This window comes from Aulostomus chinensis, chromosome 1, assembly GCF_037954235.1.
Source record: "Aulostomus chinensis isolate RoL2024-O1b breed Wild chromosome 1, RoL_Achi_v1.0, whole genome shotgun sequence".
In the NCBI taxonomy this organism is placed as follows: domain Eukaryota; kingdom Metazoa; phylum Chordata; class Actinopteri; order Syngnathiformes; family Aulostomidae; genus Aulostomus; species Aulostomus chinensis.
The window spans coordinates 34,252,785-34,263,200 of record NC_141320.1 but is presented as its reverse complement, the minus strand read 5'-3'; the positions used below and the strand labels follow the sequence as shown (position 1 = coordinate 34,263,200).

The 10,416-nt window shown below is 44.6% G+C and overlaps 1 non-coding gene and 1 pseudogene across 1 annotated transcript; both read left to right on the top strand.

Annotated features, from left to right (window-relative positions):
- The first annotated feature begins 290 nt into the window (after positions 1–290).
- On the top strand, positions 291–1,137 carry LOC147271402 (uncharacterized; annotated as a pseudogene).
- A 5,509-nt stretch (positions 1,138–6,646) lies between these two features.
- Positions 6,647–6,718, top strand: trnaa-cgc (transfer RNA alanine (anticodon CGC)). The gene has a single exon. It is a non-coding gene; the product is annotated as a tRNA-Ala (tRNA).
- The last annotated feature ends 3,698 nt before the right edge of the window (positions 6,719–10,416 follow it).

Sequence of the window (10,416 nt, the reverse complement as noted above, 5' to 3'; positions counted from 1 at the left end):
CTCAGTTCCCACAGCTTCACCAGAGTCTAACTGAGGAGAACTTGAAAGAAGAGTCTCTGAGCAGCAGCCCAGTTCATCCTCTGAAAACAGAAGCTGATGGAGAAGAGAGTGGAGAACCAGAACCAGAACCAGCCAGCAAGGTAGATCCAGATGCACTTGTACAACCCCAGACTGAAGACCAGATGTCAGACTCTTCTGAAGCTGAGCCTGAAGTCAGTGAGGATGAGTGTCCCTTTAGGTGCTCAACATGCAGTAAAGGTTTTCGAAACAGAAGGCGTTTGGATGTACACATGAGAACACACACTGGGGAGAAACTGTTCCCATGCTCAGTTTGTGGAGGAAGGTTTTCAGAAGAGGGATATCTGAAAAGACACAGGAGAACATACACAGGGGAGAAACCATTCCCCTGCTCAGTTTGTGGCACAAGATTTTCAGAAAAGGGGCATCTGAAAAGACACATGAGAACGCACACTGGGGAGAAACCATTCCCATGCTCAGTTTGTGGCACAAGATTCTCAGTTAAGGAACATCTAGAATCACACATGAGAATGCACACAGGGGAAAAAACATATCCCTGCTCAGTTTGTGGCACAAGATTTTCAGAAAGGGGACATCTGAAAAGACACATGAGAACACACACTGGGGAGAAACCATATCCCTGTTCAGTTTGTGGCAAAAGATTCTCAGTTAAGGGAGATCTGAAAACACACATGAGAACACACACTGGGGAGAAACCATTTCCCTGCTCAGTTTGTGGCGGAAGGTTTTCAGAAAAGGGATATCTGAATAGACACATGAGAACACACACTGGGGAGAAACCATTTCCCTGCTCTATTTGTGGCATAAGATTTTCAGAAAAGGGGCATCTGAAAAGACACATGAGAACTCACACTGGGGAGAAACCATATCCCTGCTCACTTTGTGGCAAAAGATTCTCAGTTCAGGGAGTTCTGAAAACACATGAGAACTCATACTGGGGAGAAACCATTTCCCTGCTCAGTTTGTGGTAAAAGATTCTCAGAAAAGGGACATCTGAAAAGACACATGAGAACGCACACTGGGAAGAAACCACCTTTGCAAGACGTGGCTTTGAAGCGTGACAAGAGTGGGAGACGCAGGTTGACGGCCAAAAAATGAATTTATTTCATGAAAAAACACAACGATGAACCAAAATTGAACTCAGACAACAATGTGATGTGATCGTCAGTACAGTTGGTGGTGTGGGTTCATGTGTGCATGTGTGTAAGGGAGGTGGAAAGAAGAGATGTTGTCTGCTGAAAATCAAAGTGACAATGGATGAGGAGGAAGAGAGGCTCCCGGCCAGCAAGGCGGGTTCTGTATGTAGAGAGCACCGGGCCCAGGAGCTTCAACTAGGAGGAACGAACAGCCCCCCACCCTCCAGATACCTGCTGCAACACAAGGAACAGCATGAAAGGCACCAGCCATGGGACCTTTATACCCCCCCCCACACACACACACACACACACACACACACACACACACCCTCAAGAAAGGGGTCCAGAAGCAAGTCACGGCACCAAAGTACCTGAAATGCATTTTTTTTAAAAGCCGAAATGATAATGAACCAAACCCCCTCAAACCATGTACATCACCCATTGTTCTGTACAGATGAGGTAAACCTATCAGGAGGTGAACCAGTGGCTGCTCTGGTGGTCCAGCATCTCTTGTCCCAAGGTACCGCATTGACCAGTGCACCCAGAAAGCAATGATGTAGGAGGCTAGGAAAAGACAAGAGGAGAACCAGAGACAGGAAAACAGTTCACTATCAATTTCCACACTGAAGGAACTCTAGACAACGCGTCCACCACCACTTTGTTGGTCCCCTTCACACAGGAACTATCCAGTGTGACTGCAGGAACAGAGACAAAGAGAGGAGAAAACTCAGCAGGACAGAGACAGGATGAAGCTGAAATCATGGAGCCACCATTGGACAGGAGGGTGTGAGGTCTGATCTGATTTCTCTGAGGTCACCATCAAAGATCCACTTGGCACCAATTACTGATCTTTATATTGATGTATTGATCCTGATCAAACACTGAATTGTCTTTGAGATGTGTGAAAATAAATGAGTGGGCGGAGTCTCTGATATCATTGATGTCATCCAGCTGATGGAGAAATATGTGACATCAGCTGGAGCCTCCGGTGAAGTACCTTTAGTAGTAGTACACATGCAGTATACGCTCAGTACCGGCTCCTACACAGACACAGCGAGCGCTGCTTTAACAAATACATGGTTCCTATGTGAGGGATTGCTTGGATTTCCGGTGTATCAGGACCAGGACTGAAGTTGGTCCCTGACCGTCCTGGAGGGGCGGCTGTAACACAGGATGAGTTTTCACAGTGAAGGTCTTCTTCTTCTACAGCTGAATTAAAGTGTAAACAGTCGTCTACACACCTTTAAATGTCCTTATAAACTTGTCTTTTCATAAACTTTCTGTCCTCTTTTAAAGTTGTCAGTGCTTTTGTTTCCATGTAGAGGCTCTACTTGATCACCACCCTTGTGTTTGACTGTTTGGAGTGGATGTTGTCTACAGACATCTTTCTACTTTAAATAGATGAAAGAGTTGTTTTTCCATCTCATGTTGTTCCTGCAATGATTGAAGGCAACAAACAACAACACATTATTTGCCATTTTTCATGTTATTTTGAACTTTTCAATTTTTATCTCAGTTATGGATAAAAATCCTTCTTCTTCCTCTTCTGTGTTTTACGGCAGTGGTTCTCTGAGTTTGAAACTCCACATTAGAACTGCAGCAATCAATCAGTCAATCAATCAATCAATCAATCAATGGATTTGGATGGACTTTGCATTTGTTTTGTCTTCTCTTTTTTTCGTTGTACTTGTGGTCATCATTGTCTCCAATCAGAAAATCTGAGGCTGGGACGTCTTGATGACGCTTGAAGAAAGGAAGCAGGTCTCAGAGGAGTGTGGACAGTGCAGTCCTCAGCTTTCTAGTTCCTGGTCTCCAGCCCTTCTCTCTTGTTGAGCAGCCAGCGTCTCAGAGCCTTGTCCAAGATCAGTGTTATGGTTTCCTTTCCTGTGTTAAGTTGTTGCTCACACACACACACACACACACACACACACACACACACACACACTGCTGTGTCTGAACACTGAAGCTGAGGAGAGAGACTAATGTGCACCATCTTTTGGGGTTTCTATCTCTTTCCACACACAAATGCAGGCTGGCTCCTGAGTGGTTGACAGCTTTTATGAAGGCGTGCGCTTTGTTGCCATGGAGACCAGAGCTTCAACAGGGGGATGAGTTCTTGAAAGCAGAGTTGGAGTTTGTTTGTGGACTGAACAGTAAACTCCTTTCTTTTGTGGGACGTTTGAATAAAACATTGAAATGAAAATCACTCTCCTTATCGTTTTTGATGCTGCAGTTTTTATGTTTCTGTAGACGTTTGGATTCAAGGATTCAAGGATTCAAGGATCTTGATTGTCAAACCACTCACATTTCCATGTTGGTGGTACGAAAATTGAACTCTGGTCCTGGGGTAGCAAGAGATAGCATAATAAAGAGTGGAGAACAGAAATAAGGATTTACAGACAGAAAAGATATTTACAGAAGGATTTTTATATATATATATCCATCCAACCATTGTATATATATATATATATATATATATATATATATATATATATATATATATGTGTGTGTGTGTGTGTTATATGATGATTCAATATATGTTGAATTATATATATATATATATAAAATTATATATATATAATTCAACACAGTTCAAGTGTTTCTAATGAAGCTGAATGTTCTCCTCTACTTTCCTCAGTTGGGTTTCTTTCATGTCCTCCTGAGATCAAAGCGAGAATTCTAGGTACAAATAAATACACTATCAAAGCCCCCTGATGACATCATCATCAATTCTGACTTTGATCTGGAGGCTCTTGCTTCAAATAAAATCCGTTGTTCCAGGCAAAAATCTGCATACAAACACAAAAACAAACACACACACATACACACACACAAACACACACGCGCACACATACACACACACAAACACACACACAAACACACACACACACACACTCCCATTCACACTCACATTCATACCTACGGTCAATTTAGAGAATCCAATCAGCCTAGTCCAATCCAAGACTCCCAGTCACTAACCCATACTGTCATCACTTAAACACCACTGGAGTATTGACAGAGATTCCACATGTTGGTCAACCAGAGAAGCTCCAACTGGTGAAGGTCATCCAACCCTGCATGAAGGTCAACCTCCATCATCTGCTGCTCATTAGCAGGGACTTAGCTCCAATGGTAGAGTGCTAGCTTAGCATGTGAGAGGTAGAGGGATCCATGCCCTCATTCTCAGAATACTTCAGCTTGTTCTGTTGATCAGAGGAGCTGCTGGGTGATGAATGCTGATGTTTGTCCACTGCTGTGATAAAGTGTCCCCTGTTAGTAAGATGAGGATGAACACCTGCTCAGGTCAAAGCTGCAATCAAACCAGGGACTCTGAACCACACACAGTGAAGGAGTTTGTCCTGCAGGTTGATGGACACTTATTAAGTTCTATCTTTGATCAAATATAAGAAATGTAAATGAATTCAACATTGATTGCATTTCCCTCCTTTCTTTGGTGCCCTCAGTCTTTCTGAGAACTGTAGGAGGAACTGCTCTCTGTTCTGTGTTTGTTCTGCTCAGTGGAGGAAGGAACGAAGGACTGGAGCTCTAAGTTTTCCAGTTCCTACATCAGTGAATGGACTTTCTGTGCTGAGGAGGATCCAAAGCTACTAAGGAGGATTACAGAGTTTGGGAGTCAGTGACTTAATAGAGTCTAACAAAGGGTTGAACCTGAATGTTGAACCCTTCAACATGGGGCCATGGCAGAGTGAACCAAGAACACTACAATGGGGGTGAGAGTGGAGCCATGATGGACTCACAGTTCATCACCTCCACCATCATGTGGACCACCTGATCACCTCTCCCTCAACCTCTAAATAACTCATTCCCTGACCGGGAATCGAACCTGGGCCACATCGGTGAGAGCGCTGAATCCTAGCCACTAGACCATCAGGGACCACACTGAGCTCTCCAACAACAGAGACTATAGACAATGACTCAAGAACACAGGACTCTGTGGTCTCAGCTTGAGATGCAGAGACACCTCAGCCCCCTAAAGACAGTCCACCCCCAGGATCCTGCCCCCTCTGCTCCAACTCAGCCCTCCATTCATAACTGACTTTGTCTCAGTCTCTTCACAATGCCAGTCACTGAAACACTGACAATGTGATGGGGGCTTCCTGTCTTTACTGCATTTTCTTCAAAGGATCCCGTGTGTCTTCTTTCTCTCTGTCTGTACTGGAGTGTGGTACCAGGCCCAGCTTGAACGGGTGACTGTGTCTGAGTGGGTCGAGGCTGGGCTGCAGGTATTGGGAGGTTAGAACCCATCTGTGAGGCTCCAGGTGGAGCGATCACCTGTGAGGGTCCAGGGACAGCAGGAAGCTGCACAGATGGTAAAGACATGGAGGGGAGACAGGTGGTGCTGGAGCAGTGACAGGAAGTGTCTGGCATTTTGGTTCATCCTGTGAGATGACGTGAGGTTGTGGTTTTGCCTCCAGCCTCACCTCCTCATCAGTGTTCAAAAGGTTCAAAGGTGAAAAAATGGGATTCAATCAAACAGCTGGAATGAAGAGTTGGTAACACTTGCAGAGCTGCAGGGAGCTGGACAGGTCTCACCATGGGGGGATTTGTCCCACAGATCCTGCTGAAGTGGCTCCTTCTCCTGAGACCTGCAATGCTGGCTGGACCTTTGGAAAAAGAACACAACAAATCTTCATAAACATTTACTTCAGCAGGAACACACAAGAAGGTGGGACTGGTTCCTTTTTCATGTTCACTATTTTGTCGTCTTGGTTCATGTTTTGGTTGTCAAAGTCAATTCTGAATATTTGTGGAAAGTTCGCCTGCCTTTACTTGTACCAATACTTCCTTTAGTAACAAATTAAAAAGCTCAAGCTAAACTTCAGTCAGGACAACCATTCTTTCTCATTCTTCGACCTCTGTTTTATGTCCATGACCATCCTGTCTGTCACCTTTGGTGATGGAGACATCAGTTGATGACATCAGCAACGGTCCTCAACCTAACTGCCTCTGCCAGAAGTGAGCTGTCATCTGTCTAAGGGGACACAGTCGAGTGGACCGGGGCGGATGAGGGCCTGCTGCTTCCTTGAAATATTTCTAAATATTTCAGTTGCAACTGTATAGTGATGGTGGGTCAGTTTAGAGCTGTCAATCAATGTTAATAATTGATCTTAGCATCTGGAGATTATTTTAGGAACACAAATACTTTTACTTCATTCTGAGGATGTGCAGACGTTCAATATAATTCTCATTTCCTGGTCAAAGACTCCTGCTAGTCAGAGAGGATCTGGGCTGGATTGGAAAGCTTCTGAGAGGGAAACCTTCACTCTGGACTGGACTGAGAACGGAGCAGCCTCAGCTTCCTGGAGCCTGACTTGCCTCTGTGGTCTAAGGTTGTGTGGGCTGACATCACAGTGAAACTCCTGAGATCACAGAGCCTTTGAGATCACAGGCTGACTTCCTTTTTATCCCTAAAATTTGTGTTTGATCAGTTAAACAGTGACTCTACCAGAGGGGATGTAGCTCAGTGGTAGAGCGCATGCTTCGCATGTATGAGGCCCCGGGTTCAATCCCCGGCATCTCCAGCTGGTCCTTTGGAGCCTTCATCTTGTCAGCTAAATTGATCATTAAATGTGACAACAGTTGATAACAAACTACCAGAAGAGAAACCAGTCTGTTGCATATCAAAGTATTTGTAGCTGCGTCAGTGTGACTGTGAGCCTTCATAGCCAGCATGAAGGAGCTGGTTTTATCTTTGCTGGGGAAATCCCACACACAGCTCCTCTCAGTTCCAAATGTGTGTGTCCTCACTCCTCCGTCCTCCTGCTGCCCTCAGAATACAGACACAATTCAACCTGGCAAGTTTGGAGCATAGAAGTGCTCCTGAAGAGATGTGTGTCAGCCCACAGCTGGCTGTTCTTCCCTGGAACCTCAAGATGAAACTGCTTCCACAGATTGGAAATGAATCTGATGTTGACTTTTGGACAAATCACCTGTTCATCAGTTCATCATCACTTCCATCCATTTCTACTGCTTATCTTGTTATAGAAAGGAGTCTATCTGCTGTGTGACTGAGGCAGTTACTGTGAGCTGCTGCATGTCTCAGTGTGTGTGTGTGGGGGGGCTGTGTGTGACTGGTCGGCTGCCAAGGATTATTGATGAGATCAATCATGATCAGCTCAGAGATCACGGCACAGAAGAAGGAGACTTTTTGATTTTTGGGGGTTCAGTTTCTAAGTCAGACACATCATCACAATTTGAAGTTTTCCTCCAGTAAAAAACAAAACAACACAAAACCAAACAAAAACATGATTTGACTTTTGATGTCTACATTTTTTGGAAATTGTGAGTCCAACAAGCAGGAGGCCGTTTGAGCTTGGAAACTGTGAAGCATCACCAGTAACTGCTGGTTAATTTACAGGTGTTTCCTCCAAAAAGTTTAAAATGAACTCAATGCTGAATCCCTCATCGTCATCACTGAGCTGCAGAACTGGTCCATGCAGGAGGCTGAGCAGGTCTTCCTCTCTGGTCCAGTGTCTCAGCACAGGTCAGAGTAGAGAACTAAAACATGAACACAAATCTTTATCAGCTGTTTACTGATATCAGTGACTACCTTCAAGTAAGAGTGTTAGTGAATGGACCCTTTTTAAAGTTTATGTTATAATGTTTGAAAAATGATGCTCACAAAAACACAATAAAAGTGTTTGTGGTAAAATGATTCCAGTAGATTTTATTGCCATTTTAAGAGTTCAAGCATATTTTGGTGACATTGTTTGATATCATGACTCTCAGTTACTTTAGCAGGACCATCGGGACATGAAATCTTCCTCATCATCCCATATCGACCCTCAACCCCTCACACAGAACCAGGAGCCCTCAACTGAAGGAACCTTTAAAACTGAGAAGTTGGACAGAAAGCAGTATTTTGGTGGAACGAACCTTTAAAACTATAAATTAGAAAGTATTTTGGTGGAACGAACCTTTAAAACTATAAATTAGAAAGTATTTTGGTGGAACGAACCTTTAAAACTATAAATTAGAAAGTATTTTGGTGGAACGAACCTTTAAAACTATAAATTAGAAAGTATTTTGGTGGAATAAACCTTTAAAACTATAACTTGTTTGAAAGTATTTTGGAGGAATTGGAATAATCCTTTTATACAGTTGTCAGAAATTAAAGGACAGGAAGTAGTATTTTGGTGGAATAAACCTTTAATACTGTAGTTCGAAAGGAGTAATTTGCTATCATCTAATTCGATAGGTGGCGCTGTCACCAAAAAACAAAAGTCCCAGAACTGCATTTTATCATCCAATTCAGTAGGTGGTGCTGTGGGGTCCTGGAACTGCAGCTCTCTGGTGCTGCAGGATCTCCTCTTGAAAAGCCTCACAGTTCAGAGTCGTTCCAGAATCTAGGAGCAGAAACCAAAGTCTCCTACGACGAGGATGGGATTGGAACCCACGCCTGCAGAGCTCAATGGATCAGCAGTCCATCACCTTAACCACTCGGCCACCTCGTCTCCTGACCACCATGATGTGCTGCTTTCTCTGAGCCTTTTAAACAGCTGAACTCTTTGGAGCCCATTTGTCAGAAATGGACCCAGCAGGAGCCACTGAACACAACTCTGACATCATCAGGCTTCTTCCCAGCAGCTTGGTGCTCCAGAAGGAAGAATCCAGACCATCGCTACATCATCAGAGTGAACACCAGCTGATGTTGACCAGTTTAACAAGCCTTTGACTGCTAAATGACATCCAAGCTCAGATTCTCTTGTCCTGGTAGAACAAGTCAATGTTGAAGAAGATGAGAGCACCAGTCTCTTTCATCCAATGCTGGAACAGCGTTAGACTGAAGGTCTGAAGGTCCCTGGTCTGGTCCAGGTTTCAACAGGGGACCAGCATCAGCCAGCATTTAAATGTGGACAGCAGTGGAGGTGAAGCCCACATCAAGGAAACAAGCCTCCTATCACTGTCCTGTGCTGAGTTTCTTTAAAAAATGTGAGACAACCTCAAGAGTTTCTGTTTCCTGTGTTGGACTTTGCCTCAGAGAATCAGAGCCAATCAGAAGCTTGTTGGTCTTGGATGCTGGTCATCAGGAGCAATGGGGGGCTCAGTGTCTTGCTCAAGGACACTTCAACATGGTCACCAGCTGAAGTGAGAACTGAACCAGCAACTCTGCTAGACGGCCACTCTTCCTCCAGACCGTGCCCCCCTAACCTGAATCATCATGATGTCATTATTTGTTGCTTTAATTCACCAAATGTGTGACGTGGTGAGTTTGTCAGGAGTTTAAAGACCAAAGTTGTGAACACACAGAGAAGTAAACCTGTCAAAGCTGCTTCACTTGATGAGAGAAACTGAGGAACTGATAGAAGAGCAACAAAGAAAATGGAGTCAGAAGGTCGTCTTCTTCACTGCTCAGTCACAACACTGACACACACACACACACACACACACACACACACACACACACACACACACACACACACACAAATAGTTTGTCTTTGAGAGAGGACAAAAATATTTCACTGTGCCGACATGAACTTTCATTGTCTAATTTCAGTCTCCTACAAAAGTGTGTGAATGTGGTCGTTGTGGCCGAGTGGTGAAGGCGATGGACTAGAAATCCATTGGGGTCTCCCTGCTCAGGTTGGAGTCCTGCCAACAACGTTGAACTGTTGACAATTTAAATTTGACTCATTTTTACTCCACACTGTCCTTCATCACAGCATTTAACATCAGGACTGCTCCCAGATCAGCTCCATGACCTCATCCCTGCACCAGAGTCCCACCCAAGTTCATCAAAAACGGCCAAGCATAAATATATAATATGTATATAATGTGAACACACCTGTACAGGTGCGTTAACGTGCTTAATAATAGAGAATGAGTGAAAGGTTTGTTCAGAGTGGAGTGCAGTACCACAGTCAGGCCAGCAGGTGGGGCTTTCGTTGGTGCTGTCTACCTAATTGCGGTGTCTGTGCTCTGCCAGCAGAGGTCGTGCTTCCCCACCAATCTTCTAGGGTGTCTGAGTGGTGCCGCCATGTTCAGGTTGTAGCAGGAGGACGTAGGTTGGTACTTGGCAGTTCGGATGTAGCGAAAGTCAAGTTATGAATGGAGGGCTGAGTTGGAGCAGAGGGGGGCAGGATCCTGGGGGTGGACTGTCTTTAGGGGGCTGAGGTGTCTGGTGGTCTTGGTGGACCCTCTGCATCTCAAGCTGAGACCACAGAGGCCTGTGTTCTTGAGTCATTGTCTATAGTCTCTGTTGTTGGAGAGCTCAGTGTGG